The sequence below is a fragment of the Harpia harpyja genome, chromosome 5, assembly GCF_026419915.1.
Source record: "Harpia harpyja isolate bHarHar1 chromosome 5, bHarHar1 primary haplotype, whole genome shotgun sequence".
In the NCBI taxonomy this organism is placed as follows: Eukaryota; Metazoa; Chordata; class Aves; order Accipitriformes; family Accipitridae; genus Harpia; species Harpia harpyja.
In genome coordinates, this window is record NC_068944.1 from 68,497,829 (window position 1) to 68,525,740 (window position 27,912).

The following is a 27,912-nucleotide window of genomic DNA, read 5'->3' on the forward strand; positions in this document are numbered from 1 at the left end:
GTTTCTTTGACGGGTGGCAATTCCTGAACGTGCCCAGCCCACGCTCCACCGAGGTCAGGCCGGGTGAGCTCTGCTGAGCACGATTTTAGGCAAGCGGATCTGTGGAGGGGGCTTTCCTTCAGGTAAATGGAAAGATTTTTTGTTGTTGTTGTTGTTCTTGGGAAGATGTAACCTGAGCAGAAAATTTTAAGGGATATCATCAAGGTGAATAAACAGAAACCGAACTCCAGACCTTCTCCTTCATGTCACTGATGATAATATGTGAGGCTTCTTAAATGAAATGTGAACACTCAGTGTCATGTTTCATTCAGGATGACTTCATTTTTTTTCCTTCCTTTTTCCCCCCCCCTCTGCAATGCAGTCTGCTTTCACAAGTGGTGCCAGTGTCCTGTGCCATCCACCCCCTCCCCTCAGCCCCCCTTGGACAAGAGGCTATTTCAGGCCATGTTCATAACTTGATCTTGCTGATGACCCTTGCACTCAAGGATCACTTAGCGCCAATTGTTAGGGTGTTTTGCTATTTTCAAGTCACTCGGGCCCAATCCTATTTCCCTTGCACGCCCAAATGGGATTTTTTTGCCCTGGTTTAGTGTGGCTCGGCAATGGGCTGTTTGTCTGCTCACAAGTTTGGTGCTGTCAGTCCACCGCACACAGTGATAGCACCTGAACTTCTGTCGTAGCTGCAGCCTTCGGGATGGGACCCCGAATGACACTGGTTGACTTGGGGGGGATGCAGAGGACCTTGCCTTGGAAACAATAAGGAGCAAGTCGTGCCTGAGGTAGCCTGGCAGACAGCTGGGAAAAATTGTTTTTAAAAGTCGTCTGCTGATGGCAGAGCTGTCACCACGCAGGTTGTGCCAGGTTTGATGGTGAGGCTTGCGATGCTGCTGGTCCCACATTTTTGGGCTCAAGTATGGTAGACTTGCTATACTGGGGCAGATGCTCGTGTTTTTTCTTAGCCAGCATCCTGTCCTTGGCGCTGATCAAAGGCAGATGTTTCAGAAAAAAAAAAAAAAAAGTGGGTGAAAGTGAAATAGATGGCTAAAAAGTAGCCAGATCATATGAGCAGTTTTCTACCAAAACATTTCAAGCTCAGGTTGGCTTGTGCCCAAGTCATGCCTGCCTTCTGGAGGGCTTGGTGATGAGTTGTAGGTGGCAGATTTCAGCTAGCTTACAGCATCTAAACAAATAAATCTTTTTTCTTTCTCCCCCCCCAGTATCTAAGTGTGTGGCCTTTGCTACTTGAGTGTCGCTTTTAAGCAGCTAAAAGTTTTTCTAAGTGAAATATGTTTCTATGCTGCAGTTGAGAGATAAATATAGCTGGTGAATTGAAAGAAGGTCATAGTATGTGTTATGTTGCCTTACCCAGTATTTTTTTTTCTTTTTGTGGTGATTCTGTGCTAACTCAAAATGGAAAACCTCCTGAAAGATGTTATTTTTCCCACTGAAAGAAATTACATGCCAGAATGCCATTCACTGCCTTACGCTGTAACCAGTGAAGGATTAAACTTCCCCCCTCCTCTTCTTCAGCCGAGTACCCTGTGTTTGGAAAGCAGGCACATTTACAGCTGAGCCAGCTCTAATAATAATAATTTGGGTTGAGAAGCGCAGAGCAGCCTGTGATTAGCAAAATAATTACTGCACAGTGTATAAACTGAGAGGTGGGTTTTCAACATGGCGAGAGGAACGCACGCTGCAGCTGCCTGGGGAGGCAATTGGCTCATGTCACCTTGTTGACGTTTTCCATGTAAAACTGGGTGCAGGAACCGCATGAAGCAAAACATGCTTGTAAAATGATGATTGCTTTTCAGTTTTTCCAGTAAATTCTGCTGATGAATGCAGCCAGAAAATGCGTAAATAAGAGTTTTACACTGTGCTCTGTTCCCCAAGGTAATTTTTTTTTTTAAACTTGGATGTAGTTGTTGGATATGTTCTCTCTGCTTGCCAGGAGATCAAACTGTGACTAGCTGTTGGCTCCAGGACCTAAAAAACGGGCTAGGAAGCCTTCCAAAACTTCTCCTTCGTGGGTGCTGGTTCAGATCCGGGTCAGCAGGATTGAGAGAGACATCTCTATTATACGATGCTGCTCTGACATGTGTAAAGCCAAGTTTGTAGGCTCATCGCTGATGACTCGTTGCCTTAAAATCTAATCTGCCCTGCTGCGTAACAGGGAGCAGGGCATTTTTTACGCATGCTTTCACCTCCATGCTTCCTCAGCAAGGGCAGGGTTTCTGCCTGCACAGGGAGGTGGCACTGGGCAGGCCGCTGCCATCGGCCCTCGCGGTGCAAGGCTTTGGGGCAGAGCTCGCCCCGGGATGAGGGGCTGTTGGAGCTGATCCAGCCCCAAAAAACGAGCAGAGCTTGGGAAATGCTTCCTAAGGATGGTGCCGGGATGGGCATCCCCAGACCCGGGCTGTGGAGGGGCCTCTGCCTGGGCTGCTGCCCAGCCCGTGTGCCTCCCCCCCTTTTGAAAATCAGTTATCTGCAAATAAATATTGTACCAATAGAAATAAGTCTTTAAGAAAGTAGGTTTAAGCTGAGATGAATATAGGGCACTCTTACGGGTTTACATCAGTTACTAAGCGTAGCATACTGTAGGTCTCTTCCCAACTGCCTTAAGTATTTGCATAGGACTCATACAAATAGGGCCCTGATTTTCCCCCACGATGCTTGCTACCGTAATAGACAAATAATCATAATTTAAAAAAAGTGCCTTAATTAGGCTTGTTTTACTTGAGGCAAGCAGGTGGAGTGCATCCTTTGATCCTTTCCAACCTTTGTTTTTTGTGATTTTGTGTTTTTCTTTCCCATATCTCTTGTTGGCAATAATCAGAAGGATGCGTGTGTGCATGCATGTATGTGCATGTATGGGTACACATACCACACATTCACACACACATACTTGCTCTTTTTCTGTATTATAAAATATATATATTTTATTCCCTGTGTCAAAGACAACCGGTATCGCCTGCATGCAACTAAATAAGCCGTTGAATTAATACCACTGTGTAAAGTTCAGGAAAGCCCAGTGAACATTTTTCTAATAAGAGGATATTCTGGTCCTCTTGATAATCAGCCCTCCATTGTAAACTCATTTTGAGTCACAGGTTGAAATCTTTGTTCCAGTGGAAAAGATTTTTATGGGCAGCCCAAACAGGCATTAAATCCTGGTTTTTTTAGCATAGTTGCTTAAAATAGTACAGATTCTGAATTGGAAGAGTGACTCGAAGGGAAAAGAGAAAAGCTGAAACAATGCAAATCATGATTTGGTGGCACAAATGTTTTGTCCCACCCCAACCCCTGATAGAAAATTGGCAGAGGCAGCAGGCTGGGTTTCCTCGCTGTGAGACACTGCATGCTTGTGATTGTGCTGTGCAGTTGGGTTTCCATCTTCTCTGCTGGTAGTCAACCCACTTTTATTTTGGGGATGGCAGAATGTGACTTTGGAAGTCAAAACTATGCCAGTTTTATGCAGATTTATTCCCCTGCTTCCTGAATCCCTCCTGTATTTGCAGGGAAAAGGCTTTTCTGGAAAATGTGCCGCCATTCTGGAAACATGGTGTCCCCATGATTTTGGGTTTTGACCTCTTTTTCCTCTCCCTTCTTCCATACTGTGAGTCGAACATCCCCAAACGGGCCCATAGCTCTTCCTACCAGTCCCACACAGCTTATCTATCCATTGCCTTTGTTTTCAGTGGCTGGGACTGCCGTGGCAGCAGCGGCCCTTGGGATTATGATTTCGTCAGGACAGAGCATCGTGTCGAGACAGTCCACACCTCGGGGAGGGTGTGATTTGTGTGCAGATGAGGTGGCGGGTGGCTCAGAGTCAAGATGGGTGCCCAGGTCAAGATGAGCTGGGAAACCTGTCCCGATTTTCTGGTGCTGTAGAGGATGCTCCTGGATGCATGGTGGGTTTTGCAGGCAGCATTGAATCAACGCAGCTCAAACCTCTTAAATCTCCTTTTGCTCTTCATTCCTGAGAAATCCAGTATTGAAAGGCGGCATGCATCATTTTCTCCTTCTCATCCAGATGCTGGTCTTAGTGCTGGCGTAGCAGCTGGGTACCCGTCAGGCGTGGCATCGCCCTCGCGCCTGCTGTGCTGCAGGTGATGGATGTGCTGCCGCCGGTGCAGCCCCGTTCCTTATCCTCGTGGGTCCTTGGTGGGGGACCTTCTCCTGGCAGACGGGCAGGGCTCTTCTCTTAACTGGCCCTAGCTATCTCGGTGCATACTTCTGCTTGTACACACTTTGCCTGAGTGAACAAGAACTGCACTTTTATTGCTGCTTTATCGCTCAGGAGTGGCAGCCGTGGTGTAAAGAGCTTTTACACCGTGCAGGGTCTGCACATGCTCGGATTTCCATTCCTCGGTCTCAGGTACTTCATTCTCCTGACTGATACTGAAGCATCTTTCCAAAATTAAGAAGTGACAGCGACCTTAGTCTTTTCCTTAAAACAGTCCCTGAGCTGGGAGGAACGGTGAGGTTAGCATCTGGAGCTGACGTATTTATTATTGATGATGCCTTTAAATGATTAAACAAATTTTCCTTGCATTATTTAGGGGAATTATGATATTCATCATTAATGGAAAGACGTCTGGGAAAATGTGTGATTCACACTCATAAATACCTTCTGTCCTCCTTTCGTTATTTGCTGCCTGTCTTCTCCCAGCTGTTGCCTGTCCTTTTGGAGTCAGTGTTTGTCCTTCTGTCAGTACCTCCTGCTGCCTTCCCCCTTGGTGTAGGTGACCTGTGGCTGTGTAAGGGTGAGGTGTCTTTTCTTCTAGACAGGTAACTTAACTTGCAGTGTCACCAGCACTTACATAAGGGACATGGTAATCTGGGTAAGGAAGTAAGGTTTAGAAACCCTTAAGTACATTTGAGAGCTGTTTCCAGCAAATGTTTTTCGGATTAATGTTGTTTATTTTACTGTCAAGGCTAACTGGAAGCATAAGCAACCCTGGCGTTAGGTGTGCTTGTCTCCCCACGATATGATGCAATATTGCAGCTGGGTTTTATTGCAAAACAAGGCAATGTTAACTGATAATTTGGTTGTGACAGGGTAGGCTTCCCTCTGCAGAAGATGTGAGACCCTCTGAACCAGTTAGTTTTACTGGATCCTTAAGCCATTAAAGCAGGTTTTTTTTTCCATGCAGCAGAAACACTGTTTCCAGGGTGTGGTTTTAAACATGAACATGTGTCTGTTAGCTTACCTGGTGCCCTGCAGGACATCAACATCCATTGGTGGAGCTTGGGTTGGCCTCCGTACAGTAAATTCAGTCTTGAAGCTGGTTGTCTTAAATCATTAACCTAAAAGCTATTTTTTAAAGAAGAGGGTATTTAGGTGGAATCTTAATTGTTGATATTCATTCTTTTGGCTGAAACTATATATCTGGCTCGTGCAGAGTCTGGTCCTGGGAGGTGAGGAGGGCAGGAGGAGCATGAGGTACCTCCACGCTGGGTAAGGAGATATGAACTTCAGCTTCAGAAGGGTGTGTGGAAAGGATGAAGACTGCACTTTGAGTCAGTGGCTTCCTCTAGAGCACACAGAACAGAAATAGCCTTAAGTAAAAAAATTAATCTAGATAAGAGATTCCCCCCCTTGATTCTTCTTCCTGCCTTTACTGATGTTTGTTTCTGGCTTTCAGGCTCAAAAATCCCACCTGCAGGAGCCTGGAAAAGGGTTAATGCTTTTGTAACTTCTCCCTGTACAGCTCTATAAGGGAAAGCAATTTCTCTGCCACTTCTTCATCCTGTTTTATTGATGCCCTGCTTGTCCAGCCTCTTGTGCTGGAGAAGGTGAAGTGCTTCTCACCTGGCATCTCAAGCTTGCTTGGGTGCCCTTACATGGTCTTTCTGAGAAGAGTGGGGTAGCACAACCAGGGACCTCACAGATGCGTGGCAGCCTGGGAACATAGTGATTTTGGGAGTGGACCCAGAGGAAGGTCTTTCAGATACTTCTGTACTCCATGTTTTGCAGCCCTCATCCTTTGGGCAAGCTGTTGAACCCCAATGCACTTGGTTTTGCAGGGCACCGTGGTGGTACTGGGGGAAAGGAGGCCCCGCTCCCTGGCTTTCCCCGCCAATCGGTTCAAGTACAAGGACATAAGGATTTATTGTTTTTCTTATTCCACCTAATCTCTCTACAGAGGCTCTGTTTAATATCTTCCCCTTGTTTGAAATGTGGAATTTATCTGTTGCTATTATTATCCCAAAGCAAAGGGGCCGGGAGACTTTTTGTTTGGTTCACCCCAGCTCGGATCACTTTGTGCTGGGGGTCCGGGCTGCAGGAAGGCGCTGCCCAGGCCACGTCCTCTGCAAAATAAATGTTTTTCCCCTTATTCTACAGCAGCCTGTCCTGCAGCTACAGCTCCTTTTCCTCTAAAAATTGTGAGTGGGGTGGCAGGCTGCACGGGATGCTTCTGGAGGTCTCATTCCCTGCAGCGAGGCAACCTTCGTTACCAGTGGTGCAGAAGGTGCAGAGGAGGCAGAGGATGGTCTCTCTAGCTAGAAACCCCATGTAGCCCCACCGTCCTGCTTCTGGATTCCTTCCCAGAAAACTCTAACCCATCCCGGGAGCTGAACCGGGTCCTGTCCAGACAGTTGCCGCTGCTCCGTGGGATGCTTCTTGTCATCGGCAAATGACTGCCACCTCTCTGAAGTTGTCCCCCCCCTCCTGGTGTTTTTCTCCACGTCTCCCAGGAAGCACTTTGCAGCCAGCTGTCCCCTGTGCCATGGATAACATCCCATTTATCACCCGTTTTGGACTGTGCCTGCACTCGTGGTCGGTCACGCGGCTCCCACGGGGCTGTGCTGGCTTTGCCGGTGCTGAGCATCCATGCCGGCGTGTGGTCCTGGCGTGCAGCGCTTGCCCCCTCTGGCCCCTGCTTCGGCAGGGGAAAAACCAGACCTGAATTCTTCACCGCTGACTGCAAAGGGCACTTATTTAGTGGGATTTTGGGCAGAGGGATCCCAAAACGGTGAGGCTGCTCTGAATCTGTGCTGTGAGGCTGCACAGGATGAATCACGAGGGGGAGGAAAAAAAAATGTCTCTGAGTCATAATCCCTAATACTACAAAGCGGATTTGCTTTGGGTTTTTTTTTGTGTGTTCCTGCGTGCTGACTAATGCGCAGAGAAGCAGCGAGAGCCCTTTCTCTGCTGTTTCATCCATGAAGAATGCAGCCCTGTCTCCCCCCTCCTCGTCTCCATGGCTCACCCGAGCGTGGCATCCCCCCACCTCCCAGCCAAGTCTGAGCCCTTGCAAAGCCCCCGCCGCCGGCCGGGCACTGCTCCCCCTCCTCAACCCCCCCAAATCCCAGTGGATTCGAGCATCTCAAAATGATTTACGAGGGGGGTTTAATATGCTGACGGCCACCCAGCAGCCACAGCTTGGCAATATAAATACACTGAAGTGAACTAGCTGTTATCTCCCTGGAGATGTTCCTACAGCTAACTGAGCCTAAGACCTCGAGGAACTTGAAATCTATGTATTTTTACAGGGCATCTGATTTTTGGCTTTTTGTTCTGTCAGTCAGCTCTCATTGTGCTTTTAGATTCAGACTGCATGATGATTCCTGCCCTGTTAAATTCCTTTTGATTAGATCTCCCTCCCCAAAAGATATATGTAATATCAACACTCATTTAATAAAGTATACCTGCCCCTAGCTCTTTTCTTGCACAGAAGTAGGGTCAGGGATGGAGTATCAAACCAAGCCCCGGGACCGGTCCTGTTCAGCAGCGTTAAGAGGCAGCAGACGTCCCCACAGATGTGGCTGGGAGCCCGTGGTGGTTGCAGGGTTGTGGGTGACAGAGCTGGTCCCCCCAGAAAGGGCAGCTTCTGCCTTGGGAGCCAAGTTTTGGCTGTCTTGTTATTCTGATTAGATTAATTTCCTGGATGAAGCAACTAAGTGACATTAATTATGTTATATTATCAATATGAGCTACTGTTCTAGGCTCTGTATGTGTTTAAAAATGTTTTTGAGTATTTCCTTTGCTTGAAGAATGCAGAATTGAAAATTTAATGCACGTATGTACAGCTCCACTTGCACACATCCTGAAAAGAGGTGTGGATGATCTAAATTTCAGTGAGCAAAGTGTTTTGTTGGGATATGAGACTGTTCTTTTTGCCTTACAATGTCCTTAATTAATTTTTCATTATTACAGGTATTGGTGATAGGATAAATGTTCCTCCCCAGAGAAAAGCTGGTAGCATCCCAGTCCAGGAGTGGCAGCTCGGAGTTCCTGGTGCTGGATCTGAGTTTCACTGCCCCTTGGGTTTCCTACACCTAAAACGGCTCGGGTGTAGTGGTGATCCACACCATGAAGTTTATAGGTTGGTTTGGGTTTTTTCCCTTTTGTGTAAGGTTATTTTTCAGTTCCCTGATAACATTTGCTTCCTCCCTGTAGGAAAAGAGAATGCAGCATTTTGGGGGGACAACACATGTTTGGGCAATGTAGATGTCACCTACAGCAGGTGACGTTATCCACTCCCCTGCCGCTGCGTACAGCTCTTCTGCTGGGCAGCCGAAACCAGTTCCCAGAAAAAAATAAGCTTTTTCAGCAAAAAAAAAAAAAGGCTTTTTTCTGGTTTTTCTTCCCCACTGCCTCCACAGAGCTATTTCTAAATCGATTGCATTTTGTCGGCACAACTACACTGGTTGGGGCTGTGGGTGTATTCTGAATTTTCTTTTAATTTTCTTTTCATCATTTTACTGGTTCCTGGCACATCTTAAGTACGGATCAAGCCAAGGCAAATGTGAGATGCCTGGGTTTCTTGTCTGCAGAAAGGAGCTAATATGCCTTTGGGTGTGAGGATGGGGAATTTGCAAGTCTCTGGATATGGATTATTTTCTTCCTTTCCCTGTGTGTGAGATTTAAGGGGAAGGGAAGTCTTTGGATACTAAAGTGAAATTTGTATTTTTTAAATACTAAAGCATTTGCCTGTATGCAAAATCTTCACTGATTTGATATTTAATACTTTATTTTTTTTGGCCACATTACCCGTAGCGATGCAGATGTTGGAGTAAGTGCTCTTACTCTGCTTTGCTGACCTGGAATGCAGACAGACCTTTTCCCAATCAAATCCAGCACCTTAACACAGGATCACTCCCCCAACCTGCCTGATTGCTGCCTTCAGTCACTGCCTCGGCCAGCCTGCTTAGGCCAGCCTTGCCTGCTGAAGCGATGTGACCTGTGGTGCTATGATGATAGCAACCCCTGGCATATGAGCAGCCAGGGAGGGTGGTAGTGTTTTAAATAAATATCAGTCCAGCTGAGCCTGGCAAAGGGTCTGAAATGAGAAGTGGATTCCCTTTGCAAACATCCCCTCCCTTTATACTAAATCTAAATAAAATGGAGATACCAATTAAATTCATGCAGTCCTGGCATGCAGAAGAGCCTAAAGACAAGTGCATTAAAGCAGGTGACATGATCCCAGCAGCTTAACCGGGGGGGCAGGGGGGGAACACATTACCGCTGTGAGGCTTTGATAGAATGAGGGCAAACTTGTATAAGACGCTGACGTTTCCTCTTTGCTTTGTATTTGCATAATTCCCCATGCTTTCACAGGGCTCCTCGCTTGCAAATGGTTGTCCAAACGTTAAGTAATCCTCAGCAGCTTGGCGCTGTCGGTGGCTGTAGTTTCTTGTCTTGAAGGGTGGGGAGGCTTCGTGCTAGATGAGTTTTTGCTGAAGGTGGAGCTCCTCCAAGAGACTGACACCTGGCCGCCAGCGCCTGGGACAGCCCGGCCGTGCACAGCAAGACCTGTCTAAACTCAGGCAGGCTTGTTCTATTCCACAGTAAACCTGGATGCTGCCTTGATCTGGATTAAAAGCAAAACTCCTGGTTATTCCTGAGCAGCTGCGGCTGGAGCATTTTAGGGGATGTACCCTGTGGTTTATCGTGCACGGGTGCCTTCAGGTTTCTCCCCAGCTGGTTGCCCCCAAGCTTTATGGAGGCTGGAGAACCTGTGCTCAAGTTGTTCCCTGTGTCCTCAGTGGCAATGAGATGTGTTTCAGCTTAGGTAAAGCCCATGCTGCAGCCGTGCCTGTATACAGCCGGGCTTTCCCATTCGCTTGGCTGAGAGTTTGAAGGGTTTCCCAAGTTCTGTGTGCGCTGTGGAGCCTACGGGACCGCTCAGCAGATGTGCAAGGAGAGACCTCCCAGCCTCGCGGGGAGGTGGGGGTGTCCTGGTTGGTACAAACCCACCGGTCTCATGAAAACTCTCGCAGCTCCCGAGTCAAACCTTACGTTAGAAGGCAGTGGAATACAAGAAATGAATCCATTTGCGTATTCTGGTAGTTGTATCAGAGCCACTGGGGATGTCCAGAAGGAAATGGTGTCACGCGTTGGCAAGGCAGCAGCCGCATTTACTGGCTTAACTGAGATTTGGTCATTGAAAATCTGCCGCTGAAAGGCTAAACTATGAATCTTGGACTTGAAAGTAATTTTTATCTAAACATAAGGATCTGAAAGCTGGAAACCTATCAAAGGTACAGGCAAATATCTGAGTGCCTTTGAAAACAAATGGCTTAGAAGAACACTGAGCAGTAATCTCCAAAGACATCCCAAAAAACGTGATGGAAGTATTTGGGGGAGAAGAAACCAGAGTGTCTGCTGTAGCAGGGGGGCTGCTGGGCGGTGGGATGGAGACACACTGGGAGGCAGCAGGGACAACCCGTCTCTTAAAATGTAGTCAGATAGAGGAGATTATGTGGGATTTATTGTAGCATGTACGTGAAGAGCTTTCAGTGGTGGACAAGGGTGGTGAAGCCTTGCCTGTTCATTTAAGTGCTGGTCAAGGGTAACAAATCAGGCAGAGCAAACTCAGTTGAAAGGTTTGGGAGTTCTTGTCCTTGGAGGAGTGGGGTAATCCCTATGATATATGGCACTCTGTCATGGTGTGGTTCTGTCCTTGCTGGTCGTTTGGGCTTGATGTGTAATTCATGTTGGTGATACATGGCCCAATGCTGAGAGGTGGTTCCCTGTGGTGTGGAAGCAGATTCCTCCTGTCCTCATTGCTGCACCTGTGAAATGGGGTAAATAATACTTCTTTTCTCTGCAGTAGGCTTTTAATTAAACCTCTGGGTTTCCAGAGCATCCTGTTACATGTTCAGAATGAGTTCCCATCAGAGGGGACAGTTGTAAGAGTTGTGGTGTCTAGGTGGTAGAGGATAAGCAGCAACCAATTAAGAAATGCTGCTAATGAGAGGAGGAATACAAGAGTGCGTAATGCTGCTGGGATCACAAAGGTCACTTCCTTACCCTCACGAGCAGCCAAGGGGTATAATCTCATTAATAAATTTATCAAGCTGCATCTTAAGACTGATTGGGCTGCCTGCCCTGTGACTGCTGGAAGGCATCCAGAGCTGGGCATGGCAAGGGACCTTCTTGTTGCAGCCTGAAGTCATTCATAGCCAGCTGATACTCATTTGTTCTTGTGCCAGTGTTGTCCTTTAGCTTATATCACTCTTTCTGTGATGCAGACAGCAGTCTCATACCCTCTGAGCCGTGGGGGTCCAACACAGGCAGCTCTCCCTGTCCTGTCATCTAAGAGGGGCTCATCATTCCCCGCCTGTTCCTGGCAGCTTGATCCTCTATCGAGTTCTGTTCAAATGCATCCTTCTTGAACGTAAGCTCCCAGGTGGGACGTAGCATCCCAGACGCAGGGTATCCTGCTGTTACTGGTGTAGCCTTACATCTTCTTTAGATCTACCAGAAATACTTTGCTCTCCGGCATTCTCCAGAGTCACATTGCCCTTTAAGCCCTGCCGTGCTGATGTCCCCAGCTCACCTGCGCTCACCTGCAGAGAGAGGTGAAATTTCTAGTGGGACCAGCCTGAACTAAAACCGACCTTTGTCCAACTCTGGCACCAAGCCCCAAGCTTGGAGTTGTTGCGGAAAAGTGCAGTACTTAGAAGGAGCAACAACAAAAACTTTATTTTTCACGATTGGGTCTTATTTACCAGGATTGTTTGGCAATATGGGGTATAAAAAGTACATGTAATATGATGGCATATTTAGCTTTGGTTATAATTGTGGCAGTGATGACTAAGAAGATACAGTTGTAATTCTGTGGTGGTTTTGTTCATAATAGACTTTCTGCTGCTAAGATGAAATTTCCAGTTCCAATTTTCTGCAGACTTCTGGTGGTTCATTTCTTTGTTTAAACTATTTGCATCTTTTTAAATGGGGATCACAGGAGCTGAAGTGAAAGACCAGAGCTTTTAGACAGTGCCACGGTTCACCTGGCTTTCAAGAGGTCCTCCTCTGCACTGAGGGTTTATTGCAACTCCAGCTACTCGCACGATGAAGTCAGGACGAGCCCCTGCTGTAGATGGACAAAGATGCTTTTTGCAGCAGTGCAGTTTGAAGTAGGTGTGTACTCTGCTGTAAATAAGGGTTTTATCTCTGGGAGGGGTTTATCTGTCCAGTTGTACTTGTGGTGGTTGTAATTCGAGGTCCATCTCCCTGACTGGCCCTTAGGATTGAACAGTCAGTGCAGAACAGATGCTGACAGGGCCCTTGCTTTCCATGCTTTGTTTCATTTGTTTGGAAGGGAAGGGAAGGGAAGAGAAAAAAAAGAGAAAAGCCAACAAAAACAAAAGCAGAATTTCTGCTGCAGCTGTTTGAAACAATAAATGAACCACAATGTGATGTTGTGGGTGTTTGTTTTATTTTTCCCCTCATTTCCTCATCCAGCTTTTATTACTTCTCAGTCTTGGCAGTAGGAAGGACCATTCTCAAGACCTGGTGCCTTGCCTCGGTGACTCCCTGAAACCCCCATTTACTAGAATGTAGAACCTGCTTGTGCTCGCCGCTTCCCAGCGTGCTGGGTGGCTCAGGGTTATCAGTACAAGATGGTCACGGGAACTCATGGCTGTAGAGCCAGTACCTGAACCACCAAACTGGGGAGCTGAGGTCAGGATGCCACATAACCATGGTGACGTAATACGCAAGGTTTTGACTTGCAGGAGGTTCGGCTGGGGTGGCTGAAGCACTTGCAGGCTCACACACCGCTTCTCCTGGAGTTTGTCTGGGGACACGTGGGAACGGAGACCACCATATGAAGCAGCTCAAGCATTGTCATGCCTTGTAATCTGGCACGGGATTGCCGAAATGGGTTGCTGGTGGTGCTCGGTGCTCTCCTGCAGGAGGAGGAGCGAAGTGGACAGTGGTGGGTGGCAAATGCCTGAGCTGTCCTCACTTCGGTCACCTGGGCGAGGGAGTCAGCACCCTCCCTGACTGCCAGACTTGAAGTTACACCTCGGTGAGATTCAGAATAGGTCTGATGGGGCAAAAACACAGGAAGAAAGATACCTGATATAAAAAACATATACATGAAAGTACATGGTTGTTTAAGCAGTGACCCCTGTGGTTAAATGTACCTCCAGGGGTTGTGGCAGGTGGTCTCCCAGCGATGCAACCACCGTGGTGGATGTTGTCATCTCTGTCAGCTGTCTGCTCTGCTTCCTGGAGGCTGCTACGCTTGCCATGGGTGGCAGAAGGGGAACTGTGTCAGCTTCTCAGCTGCGACTGGTAGCAGCTGAGGAATTAGTTTAAACTGTCGATTTAATTAAGCTGGAGAGTGCAGCAAGTCGTTTGTGCGTGCTGGTGGTGGGTGCTGGCGGGAGCGTCCTCTCACGCCTGCCAGCTGCATGGGTCTGCTCTCCAAGATGTCTGAGGTTGGAGGCCGGATGCTGAGCAAGAGTCGTGGTTGGTTTTGATCCCATCTGGTGATTCCTGTGTCACTATGTTTAAAAGCCATCCCTTTCACTGGAACACTCATCACATGGTTTCTGGAGGGTTCACATTCTTCACAGTTATTCCTGGTCCCTTTAGATATGCAGGGCTGTGATCGTTAGGTATTACAGCCTGATGTGCTTCAGGGCATCCTAATGAATAGGACTTCATTGATGCAACTGAACCACTTAAAATAATACACAATAAACTACTGCAGGCTTCCGGGTTGTGCATGTCCATGGGGATGCTTGAGGGTTCGGATTGAGAAGACAATTTCGCAGAGGTCCCTTTCTGGGGGGGCACACGGAGGAGGAGGGTGGCAGGAAGCGGTGATGGTAGGGCAGTTGAGGATCACAAGGTCTCTCGTCCCCGGGTGTCCCACAAGTGGGGCTATTTACACTGCTCCGTTACACTGCGTTAGGGTCAGAGAATGGACTCCCCACCATCTCTCCCAGTCCCACGTGCAGTCTTCAATGCCTTTATGCTGTTGTGAACTTTCAGGAGAAGACAGGAAGATAGGATGTCCTCATACTGGCTTGGGTGCATTCATGCAGACCTCTGCCAATGTGACTGTTGTGATTCAACAAAAACCAGCAATTTCCCTCATTTTTGCGTCCTGATTAGTGGTGGTGCAGGTACGCAAACTGCATAGGAAACCGTCGGGCAGCCCTGTGTGTTCCCAGACCTGGCTGAGAGTGCTCAGACCTCCTCAAATAAAGTAAAAACGTGCTTAAAGTTGCTGCACATACTTAGTCTTGCTTGCAACAAGCCCTTTGCATCCAACCGTAGCCAGGTGGACCAAGGTTGGCAGCTGTGAGAAAATACTGCCCTAAGAGAGTGAGTTCTTGTACAGATTTGGCTCGTGTTGGTGAGAATAACAGTTGCCAGCTAAACAGGGCTTTGTCAACTCAAGGCCAGAACTTTGGTGTAGCTGTGGAAAGAGCAGGCTGGCTTTGGCATGTCTGGATATCGACATGATGCATTTCCTGGTGGTAGGTGGTGGGAAAGCCCACATCTGCTGTGAAACGAACACCGCTTTCCTTGGAAAAGTACTTACTGAGATAGCGATGATGGACAAGTCTCTCTTGATAAATGTGGCTTCACAGATTGTGTTTTCAGCCTCATGGAAAAAAATGGAAAAGGTGTCTAATGTGTTGAACTATATAAAGGACAGATCTGGAGGTTTGAAAGTAATGCATTCTAAAAAAAAAATATATTAAAAATTATTCTTGAGCTTGGGCCAGGTTATTTCAAGATCAAAATCAAGGCCAAGGCACTCCAGTATAGGTTTCCAGGTCATTTTTATCGGCTTTGATAATCCATGCTGCTTTTGAGGCAGGAAAATATGATAATATCTACCAGGATCTTTCCACACTCTTCCTGAAAGTATGTTCCTAAGGAGTCCTGACTCTTCTGCCAGCCTTCTGTTCGCAGCCCTGTTGCTGTATTGTGTGAGGCTCTTTTCCTTTGATATATCATTTTACCCATCAGGAAGAGACTTGGTTTTGTGCTTTTTGTATAATCAAGACTCTGGTAAATTTTTTTTGGGGGGGAATGGTGATGTGTGTATAGTGACAGCATGTGGATGACTTGCAAGTGGTATAGAAGGACTTTTAAAAGATAGCTACCAAAATAGATGAATAAATAAAAATTTGCCATCTATGTGAACCCAGATAGGTAGATCAAAAACATAGCAACCAGCAGCTAACATAACTTCTTGACTTTTCTGATGTCTCACTGGCTGCCTTCAGCACTTCTGATAGCTCAGAAGTCCATCCTTGTGAGCACATCAGCTTAGCTGGAAAGAGATGAACTTGTCTGCCTAGCTGGAATCACCCTTGTGGTGCCCACGATGCCCAGGATGCTGCACGTGGGATCCGGAGGAGCTGGGCACCAGAGCCAGCTGGGCACTGGGGAGGATGCGGAGGAGACCGAAGCCGAGTTATGACCAGGCATGAACAGCCTGGTCCAGCACAGGAGGCAGTGAGAGTATTTTGATGGAACCAGCGTCAGATGAGGAGCTAAACATCCTCTTGATGGTAGTTTCTGGCACATTTCTGTGGGACTGATGCACTTCTGGTATGTTTTTCCTCTGTGAGTCTCCTGAGTTGGATCTCCCATATCTATTGCTGGCTCTCGGGTCTCGAGTCTATTGTGTTTTGCTGCTGGGCCAGAGAGCCAGGGGGATGGAGCTGGAAAAGCCATCAGGGCTTTTCCATGTGCATCTCCAGTGATGTTCTTGCCGTGCTTTCTCTGGTGGCCATTTTTGGGAAGGGGGCATCAGTCTTCCGCTGGAAGCTGCTGGGGCTTTTGCTTATCCTGCAGCGTGGGGACAGCTGTGCGGAGGGACAGAGTGGGGCCGAGCCCTGGCAGGAGGCACTGGGGATGGGAATGGGCTTGGGAATGGGCTCCCTTTTGCTGTGACAGACTTTTCGGATCCCCCTGTCTTGGGTGACGGCTTTGCGCACGGGGTGCCCTCCTCCCCACCCTTAGCTTGCCGTGTCCTACAAGGACATAACTCTGATCCCGGGACCTGTTGGAACAAGCAGCCGTGACAGAGCTTGTTTTGCCAAGATAATCTTTTATTGGGAAAGCGGCTTGGCAGATGTAGGTGAAAGGTGATGCCAGCACGCTGCCGGCACAGGTCGACTGCCGCTTTCCCGGCTGCGTCCTCAGCTTTTTATAGCCTTGCTGCATCACGCCGCAGCTGCCACCCACCTCCCGTCGGCTCCGGGATCACGGGGCAGCGCCGGGACCGTGTGTGCCGTGTCGGCTGCAGGAGCACGAGGCGGCGGCCGAGGGTGCCGCGGCGTTGGGTTTGCTGGGTTGCATCAGCCACAAACGTGTCTAATCCGGTAGCCCGACTCCCAAATAAGCAGTGTCGGACAGGTCAGAGGAGGCCAGGAGGTGTCGTTTTCTTGAGAAAAAACTGATTAAGTTTAATCTCCTATAATAAATTCTGTTTTTTATATTCTTTTTGCTGTTTATTAGCCCTGAATCATGGAGTCCAGTTGTTAGTATGCCACTTACTATGATATTCTTGATGTGCTTAAGTGTCCCCTCCTTCCCTCTTTTCTTTTTCTTTAACCTTGGGAGCTTCCTTCACCAAACATATCCTGCAGTCTGATTACATACCGTATCAGCTTTGCATTTGCTATCTTAAGTAAATGGTAAAACCGATCTGGAAAGGCCACTGGCTTCTGCTCCAGCATCATCCCCAAGAGAAATGAGTTCAGCCTAGGAAAGAGATTGGCAAAAAGAGTGTCTCGATGAGCTGTCTTCAGAAGGAAGTCACTTTAGATATTTCAGCCAAATAGCCTTGAGGACTTACGGATTGGGGCTAATGTTGCTTCACTTAAGGAAAGATAGTATCAGCTGCAATAATCTCCCTCCATTCTTTGTGATAAAGGGTGGGAATCTACATGAAAACAGATCTTCTGTTCCCCTACCCTGTTCCTGGAGCAGATTACGACCAGGAGAGAGGGATCCTGACTCAATTCAGGGAGAGGCTGAAGTGGGACTGTTTGCTCCTGGCAAAGTCAGATGCTTAAGGAAGGCTTATCTTCTTTAGCAGCTCTTGGGAAGGAGAGCTCGGAGCACAGGCAGCAGCTTTGGGTCAGGCACAACTCAGGTGCTTCAGGCCGGTGGTGACAGATGGATCGGCTTTTGGTGTTAGTATATTTGCGCAGGAGGTGAGAGACATGCCTGGCTTTACCTGTGGGTTTGGTAGACGTGCCGGCGGGCCTTTCTCCTGCCGAGAAGCCCCTGTGGAGGTTTTAGCTGAGCCTGGGGCAGAGGAGCTGTGGAAGTGGCGGACGGTCAGTGCTGTGGGAGCGGTTAGTTGTACAGGCTCCAGGCATTTTCCCTCCCCATCCAGTGAGCTCAGATTGATGTTTAAACAGCTTCCTCTGACCCTACTCTTTTTTTTTTTTTCCTTTTTTTCCTCCTTCTGGAGCAAATGAAAGAGCACTTACGAGCATCGCTGTTTTGGCATGGTGGCAGAGGCAGTGCTTCCAGTAACGGGGCCGCGGCAAAGAGCAAAGTGGGCAGAAACGCCTAACCATGAGATGTGTTGGCAGAGCGAACCCTGCACCTTCCAGGGCAGCACCATCCCTGCAAAAGAAAAGGGACCTTTTGGACTGGAAACGTTCAAGGTCAGGTTGGACAGGGCTCTGAGCAACCTGGTCTAGTCGAAGATGTCCCTGCTCATTGCAGGGGGGTTGGACTAGAAGACCTTTCAAGGTCCCTTCCAGCCCAAACCATTCTGTGATTCTATGACTAAGTTCTTCTGAGACTCCTGGAGCAGTCCTTGTATGTAAATACAGTATTTGACTGCATTGACATACAGCAAGCAGTATGTGGCTAGGAATGCCTTTGATGCCTTTAGATGCTAATGTAGTGATAAAATAATCCTGTTTTTCCTTATTTTTCTTTTCAGAAAACCTGGTCATTAAGCGTTTAAGAGCCTGGACATGCCTAAAATAAAAATATTAGTAGCAATAAATGAGTGGTAAGAGGTGCAGTACACTGTCAGTCTTGGAATAAAAATTAAAAAATCTCCTCTTTGGGTTGCAGGAAGGTTAGTTGGTTTTGTGTGCACATTCAGGCATCAAAATGATGGGGATGCCAACCTGGGGAGGTCATCCATCCACCCAGCTGAGCTGGAGCCTGTTTGTGCATGGTGCAGGGTTGGTGGGAGGGAGCTCCAGGGTGAGGAGCAAACAGCTGGTTCCCTGCAGCTCCTTGCCACTGTTAGGCCCTGTATTTATTTTGCAAACACAGAGAGGATTATACAGCAGCCAGATGTGTTTTCAGGGGTCTTGTTTTTTGTGTTTCTGTTTTTTTCCTCTTGATGTGGCTGCAATAATCTTCACAAAGGGTGGAGGCGACGGAGGCGAAAGCAGAGTGATGGGAATGGACATTTGGTAGGACTGACTTGGTTTTGGTGAGGAGGATTAAAACTCTGGTGAACAGCAGGGAGTGCTCTGCAAGTACAAGACAGCAAAACATCCTTTCACAAATGCATGGGATGGGGTAGGCAGAGATGGAGCCCAGTCCTTGATGGGAATCTTTGCATCAGCAGAAAAGGGATTTGCTCTTGGATATCAGCAGAAAAATGAGTCCTGGGCTGTAATTTCATAATGTAACTGTGTGATGCAATAAAACTTTTCCATGCTGGATTTAGTTAAACCAATGCAACATCTATGTTTGGATGAAGCCTAATCCTACGCTGTTATGAAATCTTTCCTAATAATAATATTTTCTTTCACCTCAAGAAGGTCCTGAGCTCGTGCCCGTTGACTTCACTGAGCTGTACATTAAAGCTGCCTGTAACAGTGGGGCAGGCATTATTTGGGTTTGCCAGCCGAAATGAGTCAAATTATTCCGTGGGCTTTGGTTTAATGGCAAACACTTTCTGTTATTATTTACGGAATATTGAACATGTGCCCTTAATAAGTGGGAGCTTTAAAAAAAGTAACAGGAAGACAGAGCCTAATCTGCCAAAATATCTCTGCGCTGCTGTTCCCAGAGATGTTTTGAAATCTTCACCTCAGTTGCCTTTGCGGAGCCATGTGCCAGCGCCGGAGCACGTGGGGCTTCTCCTGGGCTCCGCGGGGATGCTCGGACCTCAAGCCAAGTGTGACAGTGCACAGGGAAAGTCATTACCACTGGGCTCTCGTCCGGTTCTCGGAGGAGGAGGCAGCCACCGAGAATTCAGCTTTAAAAGGAGCCAAATACTAATCTTGAAACATGTCAGCTGTGCAAAGGGTGATTTACGCTCATTAAAAAAATGACTTTTTCCTTCTTGGCCCTTACCCCCTCGCTGCTTCTCAACTGGCTTTGGGCTGGTTTGCTTTACCCGCAAAAAACACTCCCAGCAAGAGCAGTGTGTTGTTTCCTTTGGGTTGATGAATTGAGCTGGTCCAGGGGAGCACGGAGAGGAGGAACAGGCTCAGGAATGTCCCCTTTTGGCCTCATTGGACCAGCAAATCAATTTGGTGTTTGTGGGGCTGGAGCTGCGTTGGCCCAATGCTGCAGTGATCAAGCTTCACCAGCGCTGAGGTCTTCTGCTGAGTCTTTGTCCCACAGGTGCCTTCAGAGGACCAACCCCACCATCCCAACTCCCGTGGCTGGCACTTCTCTACCTTCTTGGAGTTGAAGCGGTGGCGGTATGGCTGGTTTAACAGGGAGAACTGCAAATCCAGTTTAATAGAGGGATTTCAGGAGGCTGCGGTCGCGGGGGGTTGATGAAAGCAAACGTCAGCTGATAAGTAGATGCCTCAAGTTGCTTGATTTTATCTTTGAAAAGTAAGGGGCTGGTGTCTTCTGTTCTGTTTTTTTTTTTATAGCATCTAATTAGCTCTCTGTTAGCCACTTTTATAATTTTAGTACAGCTCCTTTGCTCCTGGAGTGTAGTCTTGTGAGAATTTCATCATTTGTATGACTATAAAGCCTGTTTTTAGCCTTCATGGTGACAGCCTAGATCCTGAAGGCTTAAAGAATAGGTCTAAGATAAAGAACTGAAAATGTAATGAGCAGGAGGATTATTTTTGTAGCTGGCTTAGTGATTTTTTTTTTCTTTTTGTTGTAAGCTAGTAACTAATGCTGTAGACTAAAAATCATAAATAAAAGGCAGCAAAAAGTGACCGCAAGCTTCAGACTGAGCCCTGCTCTGGGAAGCTGGGATGGTTCACAGTGACCAAGCTGGGTGTGGGAAGCTGCAGTTCATTTTGGCCAAGGCAAGAAGTGAGTTTGCAGCAAAGTTTCCTGGGAATCCCGGAGCGGTGCCCAGTGAGGGAGCCTGGCACTGGGCTGTGTGTCAGGATGCAGCTGAGCAGCTCTGGAGATGGAGCAGCAGCTCCATCTCGTACCTGTGAGAGCTTTTGCAGGTCTTTGGGGCTAGACCTGGGCTGGTGGGAGAGCTAATGGTTTCCTTGCTGCCACGTGCCTGCACATGGGACCCGAGGAAAGAAAGAGGCTCTTGTTTGAGCCTGCCAGCGGCACGGGAGGTGAAATGGTGCCTACTTGGGTGTGAACAGTGGGATGGAAACCTGGGTGAGCGCCAGTTTCCAGCAGATGGGCAAATACTAAATGTCCGTTTTGTAAGGAATTAAGAGAATTAAAGAATTAAAAAAAAAATGTGTACTAATTAGTCTCCCAATCAGGCGTATCTGGAGCTTCTCCTCTCCAGTGGACGGGACCGCAATCACCGCATAGTTCATGTGCCCCTGTTACACGCTTCGCTGGGTATACACGGAACTCCAAAATGGTTGCCTCCCCACCAGGTATAACAAGTGCCTTTTGTTTCTCTTGGAAGAGGAGAAGTCAGCTGGTTGGGAGGGCTGTCCCCTAGCAGTGTTCATGCAAAAATGGCTTTTCTGTGCAGTTGAACAGAATCATCTCTGATCTCCCATTCGGGTCTTTGTCATGGCTAGTGGTTGCCTCCTGCACACTTGTAGCAACTCCAGAGTCACCAAGGGCTTTTCAGAAGTCGTGGAGGACTCTCGTGTGTTCCCAGCCGCCTTTCTTCTGCATTTTTAAGAGGTGATGCGACATTTCAGTCTAGCTATTGAATGTGCAGACCCAGGCAGCCTTGTCCCCTTGTCCTGAGGAGATTGCTGCTGCAGGTGTGGAGATAGATATTTAAATGGTTCAGTAGCTCGAACTATTATAAGTGGACTTTTTTTTTTTTTTTATTAAATTTGATCTCAGAAATGGAAGAAGTACTGGTAACAAACATGAACCCCTCTGATTCCTTTAGATGGGGAGAACCACTGCTGCGTTACTCCTGTATGTTGGCGACCAGGTAACAAAGATCTGTATCTGCTGTGGGCGTCTCCTGGTTCAGTTGTTGAGGGATTACCAAGAAAAACACAAACTTGGTGATTTTACACCCATCATGTAACTCTGTTTTATGTCAGCGTACGTCATGGGAGACTTTACCCCCATAAGACAGAGCTGAAACCCCCCAGCAGCAAGGTTAGCAGCACAGAGCTCATGGCTCCTGGTACCTCCTTCAGCCCGCGGTGTTGCCAGCAGGACTTTGCTGACAGATCTGTACCGGCAAAGGCTTCTGGAGGTTTGTCTTGCAGAGAGGAAAATAGTGCTTTTGCCCAATTATGCTAGAAAAAATGTCCTGAAAGGAAGGGTGGGCCAACAAAAGCCCAAGCATAGTCCCAGGGCTGCTGTCAGGGAAGTGCTTTTGCCGCTGCTTTGTGTTCTGCTCGTTGAACTGGGTGAAGCATCCTCTCTGTGATGAGTCTGTCCATCAGGTCTCTGGTGCTCTTGGTGGGATGAGACACTTCTTCACACTTTTGACTGGTGAAAGGCTGCAAGAGGTCCAGCTGTGTTGGTAACTGGTTGGACCTGGGTCGAGATACAGACCCAGCCCTCAAGCGTGGCTGTCCTAAGACATGGTTTCCCCTGTGTGCATGTAAGACCAAAATGAATTGCAAGAGTAGAACAAAAGGTAGGGGTGAAGCGTGAGGCTGTACATGCTGGAGTCCTGGAGGATAAGGACTAACGTACCACAAAGCATCGCAGTCCTTGTCCCCGCTCTGCCTGTGGTGGGCACTGCTCTCCCTGGTGGGTTTTTAGAGGGGTGTTGCAAAAAGCATGTGCTGACTCTCACTCCTAAAACTAGATGTGATGAGTTGTGTGAGGCACCCTCTCATGGCCTTTTCCACTACCTTTGTTCCACAGCACCGCACAGCCTGCAACGAATTATGTGCCTTCCTGCATCTCTCAAGACCCACGAGAAGCAGAGAAGATTAGACAGATGTAGTTTGGACCGGTGTGGCTCTGCTTCTGGCAGGGTGGTGATCCATCTGTACCTCCTTCCCGGCCCGTGCAGAGGGGCAGGAGGGGCCCCAGTAAGTGTGAAATTTCTCACCTGCTGAAGAGAGAGAACTGAAGGCTCTGCAGTTGCTTTTGCAGCATGGCGGGGTACCATGTTGGGGTGCTGACATTGGTCCTCCCTGGGCTGATTGATGTGCTTCACTTAACAAAACTATCAGGAAGGACCCTTCGTCCCCCCAGGTGTGGGAACCTGCCTTTCATTTTGATGCACAGATCTTGAATTTTCGTTTGGTAGTTGTAGTTGATGAGTAGAGATTATTGATTTAAATGAGAGTCTATTTAAAGAAAGCAAGCCAACAAGCAAAATAAAAATCCATTTCCTCCTGCACTTGAAGGGGCACAGCTTATCTTTGCAAGTTTAGCCTGGGGGCCAGCGTTTCTGTAAAACAGCTTTGAAGCCAGAATCCACAGTCGTGGGAGAGCAGGAGGCATGAAGTACTGTCCCTTGCTTTATATCCCTCTGCATCGGATCTGCAAGTCTGATTTTCCCCTCATGCACATCCCATGACAGCAATGTTTGGGAACTCAGATCAGCAATGGGTACCCCACCCTGCAGTGCCCTGCGCTGCTGCGTGGTGGGAACAGGCAGCTGGAGGGAGAGCACAGGGGTTACAGCTCCTCTGGTCTCACCTGCACCCAGCTAAAGTCGTAATTGCCAGATAGGGGCAGTTTGTGCTGGGGTCTTGCACAGATGTTCTGAAATGAAAGAAGAAAAAAAAAAAAGCTAGGCTTTTTTTAATGAGTCAGCTCATTATTGAGTGACCCACACTCTTGGAACATCACTGAGGGATCAGGTGGATGTTCCTCTTACCCAAGGAACCTGATTGCATCTCAGAGGGAGCGTAGCCATTGTCTGAGTTGGAAGTGGTTCAGGGCTGAAACGGTCATTCTTGATAGACTTGGTTTTTCTGTGACCTTTCAATTTTTCCAGGTGAGGCAACTCAGTATCTCTTGAGAATGACACTCTTTAATTTATTGTAAGGCATCTTTTGCAAAGAGGAGGATGTATGGAATGCTCTTTTCCATATTAGAGGTGATTTTGATAGCATGAAATAAAAGGATTTTTCTTGGTACTACCACATACCACATTGGGGAACATTCCTGTCCTGAATACTATAAAAACGCTAGTTAATATTTACCTTACAGTTTGTTCCTTTGGTCTTCTCTGTGCAACAGTCTTCCATTTATTAGGAGAGTGTCTCCTCCCACTCCCCATTAGGGAGCATTTAAAAGTTTTTTTTTCTCTTAGTATAACTATGTCAGCTGGTGCAGATGGAGCATAAGGTTATTAAATCTTGCTTTGAAAATGGTCCAAGGTGACATTAGGTGCTTAAAGTGTCAGATTGTGGGACATTTGCTTAAAATTTTGCTTTTTGTCTTCAAAACAAAAAGGGTTAGAAGAACAGGTTCATTGTAAGGCATCTCAGCACTGTTTTAAATAATAGCATCCCTGCTTGTGATCCTCATTTGGAATCATTTTGTGAAGACAAAATAGCGTAGTCATGACCTGCATTTTGTGTGAGAACTTGAGCTGTAAAAATACAGCCCCTTGTTCCCTTGGGTGTTGGTTCAGGTTAGTTGGCAGATCCATACCGAGTGTGGGTGAAGAGTCCTGGATGGATGCGAGGGAGAAGAATTTGTGTGATGATACCTTCAATGGAATATCTCGGCTTACATTTTAAAAAGTACACTTTCTTGTGGAACTATTACAAGAGTCAGTAGTTCTTGGAAGCATTTTTATGCGGCAGTACCAAGTGACTCATCTTTGGGCAGAGCATAGGTTGGAGTTCCCAATCTACCGGGCAATCCTTCCGTGCTTGTCCTTCTCCTTCAAACATCTTTTGGTTGGAGTTTGCAGGAAGGAATTGACTTTTAGGATGAAAAATGGTAGGGTGGGACATGATAAATGGCTCTTCCCTCCATCTTGTTTTCCTAAAATACTCTGTAATACAAACAGTGAGTTGTATTACAGAGGGTGTCTCAGACTGCTGCAAGTTTACCAACTCTTGGGGGTTAATGAGCAAAGTGTAGTGGTTTCCTCCTGATTTGCACTGCTAACTGGGTGTGCATGTGGCTTCACCTGGTCACAGGCTGGTGGAGCATCTGTGAAGTGCCCTCCCCTCATTAATCATGTCCCAGCCAGAGCTGCTTTTTCTGATCTAGGAGCAAAAGCCCTAGCTCTAGAGACTGCCTGGGATGTGGCTGTTGGCCAAGCTTGTGAAGCCCTCAAAAGCAATCAGGTTACTCCAAGAACTTGGTGTTTCTGAGCGAGGAGGAAAAGGAGCAGCAGCCTTTACAATTTGGGGGGGTCAGAATTTGTTTTTTGGGTTTTGTTTCTTTCTCTGTTACAAGAATGTAAACACTATAGGCACATGGTAGAAGAGATTGTTACCAGTGTCCTTCCATGACTCCATACAGTAAACAAGCTCATGTTTCTTCACTGATACAGAACACAAGTCCTGTTGACCTGAAATCCCCTGATTTTGCCACTCTCACAGCTATGCCAGGTTCAGTCTATAGCTCTTTTAAAATTACATGCCTGAGAAGAGGGAGGTAACAGCCAAGGAGGGGTTTTGGAGGTGGCTTGAGCTGATTCACCAGCTGGATGTTATTGCAGGGGACAGCCCAGGCTTGATCCTGCCCTCTTCCTTCCACTGGCGCTGGTGCTGAGCCTGCTTTTTGGCTCACTAAACTGGGAGAAAACCATTCCCCTGAGGTAGCTGGGATACCCACTATAGTGAACTGCTGCCTTTCAGCAAATACACCTGCAACTGTTCACTTACAATGAGCTCGAGAATTTACAGAAAAATAGAGAAGTTGGTTTTTTTTTCTTTTTTTTTTACTTCCTCTGCTGGGTAGCATTGACTTTGATAAGCGGTCTCTGCACCTGGAAATGTTCTTCTGCATGGGGATTTAACGAAACCATTTTGGGATGTTCACCTTGTGTTTAGGAGGGGGTTTCGGTGTCAGTGGACTGAGTGCATGCTGCCCGTGGTGCCTGGTGGATGTAGCAGTGGAGGTGAATGCCCCTGGTTGCATTCTTGCCCATAATAAAGTCACCGCTGGAGCTTACTACAGTGGATCATGAGGTTTAACAGGTCCCTTACTGCACTTAACTCACATGGCTGGGTTGTAATGCACATGCTGAAGTGGAAAAACAGCCCTTTCCTTAAAACAAAAAACAGAGGCACAGAAAACACCGTTTGTTTTTTAAAATGAGTCCATTTGCACTTGGGACTCTAATGGTAAAAATCTAACAGGTGGAACTCCTCATTCTTCTTTCTTCCCCCCTGCCCCTCTCTTATTTTGTAACTAATTAGCAATGAGTCTCTCAACTTTTTTCATGTGGTTATTAATCATTCGGGGGCTCTCCGTAGCAGGGCATGCTTTGCTCGCTGCTGGTTTCCTTCAGTTCACATTGACTTGTTCTTGCTGCCCTTGGCGAGGAGCCATAGGCTCAGAGGGCTGCTCTCCGTGTTGAGGCTGATGCCTTGTTTGCTCAGAGCTGGACGCATGCTCAGCGCGTAGTTTTTTCTTCATGTGGGTGATTGAACCCTTGTTGTGTACAAGTAACGGAGTTATTCCTCATTAACGGATGGGGAGGATGAATGTGTTTTTCAAGGGATGGGGAGGATACTTGTGTTTTTCAAGTGCTGGCCCATGACTTGCAAAATCTGGATGTTCTTCAGGGCTTTGTTGCCAACCTACTGCATGACCTTCAGTGAGTTCTTTAGGGCAAAACCTAAACTGTTGGTGTCAGGCAGTACTCATAGGCAGTCTGCAAGGAAGACCCTCTGATTTGAGGGGGAAGCAGAAGGCTGCTGAGAGCCTGGAGTGCAGTGAGCTGGAGCTGGAGGTATGATGTTCACAGCAGGCAGAGTGCTTAGCCTTAATGACCTGGTGCATTTTAAGGGTAGAGCCCAAGGAACTGGAAAGTTGACTTTTCAGGCATCTCTCCTGTGCACAAGAGTTTGAACTTCATCTGCACCCCAAACTGGGAAGCCCTGAAATAGTATCTTCTCCTTACATCCAGAAGTGGAAGGTGCTGAGGATCCTCCATACCATGAAGGAAGATGCTTAAAATGAACATTAATCATCTGTCAGTTGTCATTTAGCAGTAATCATTTATCAGTTGTCCCAGCCCTTATAACCTGACTAGAAAAGCCCATATGTTTATGTAAAAACATAATGTGTGCAAGACAGTGGTTACTGAGCTCTCCCATAGCCCTTGGGCCCTACTGCCATCCTGCTGGGCTTGAAGGCAGATGATGGGAGTGATGGGAGTGGTGTGGTGTGTGTGAGGTGGGGGGAGAAATAAAAGGAAGAAAACAAAATTATGTTTTTGCTCATTGCACAGTGAGGACTGCTGGGCTCGTCTCCCAGGAGAAGTGAGCAAAGTACATGTTGACACATCCGTGGTAGAGCTGGGACAAAAAGCCCTGCTGGTGCTCCAGGCACAGCACGACAAGGGGCTGGGTCTATGGGGCAAGTCTCATTTCTCTGGTGGCAGAGATTTATCTCTGTTTGCATGCTCATATTTCACAGGTAATTGGTTTATAGAGAAAACGGTTAGCTTGAGGATTTTAGGCAGGTGTTCTTGCAGTAGAGAAACAGGTTTTACAGGCGTTTTGAGTGGCTGAGGTTTGCTGTGTAATTTGTGGGATATGAGTTATTTTGGGGGATTCGAGTCCTTTTCCAAAATGTTTTCATCAGCTCGGGGGTTTGGGTCAGACCTTCTCCGGCTTCGGTTCATTTAATGGGGGGGAGGTTAGGGAATATTTCATTTCCTAACTCTCCCCATCACTGGAAAAAAACTAAAAGCAAGGGCAAGGCAATTCAGAGTTCTTTTTCCATAAATTAACAGACTTCAACTGCAACTCCGTTTGCCAGCCTATCTACAGAATTCCAGTTGCCTTGTACTGACTTGCCCTGGGTTTTGTAGTTCACAACCCCAAAACATTGCAAAGACACAGTATTTTCATGGGTTACGGTGTCGTCCATTCCCATTGGTGGCATTGCGATCCAGCTTATATTAGGTTGTAGTAAGGCTGCATCTTTACTGCAGAGAAGGCAATTTTTGTTGTTTTCCCTAGGGAGGAAGAAGTTTTGATTCAAAGCAGGTTTTGTACTCGAGGTGATTTAAACATGATCAAAGTCAGTGGAATTTTATTTAAAATAAACACGTGATTCTCCTAATCAGCCCTTTAAAGAGAGCATCTGGGCAAAAAATGATGGGGTTTTGTACATCTAATTATTCACTTAATTTTTTTTTTAATATCTGATGACGTTTCTGTTGTTTGAGGATAGATAGGACT

The 27,912-nt window shown here is 47.3% G+C and overlaps 1 long non-coding RNA gene across 3 annotated transcripts in view; it reads left to right on the forward strand.

Moving 5' to 3' along the window:
• The window catches only part of LOC128142414 (uncharacterized), a 107,809-nt gene that overhangs the window by 12,250 nt on the left and 67,647 nt on the right, over window positions 1-27,912 (forward strand). The window contains exon 1 of one of the 3 annotated variants that reach the window (XR_008235391.1): window positions 8,067-8,330. The exons of 1 other annotated variant lie outside the window; for it this stretch is intronic. This is a non-coding gene — a long non-coding RNA (uncharacterized LOC128142414). Of the gene's footprint in view, window positions 1-8,066; window positions 8,331-27,912 lie in introns of those variants that run through there. One more of the 3 variants, XR_008235389.1, reaches the window with a different exon arrangement.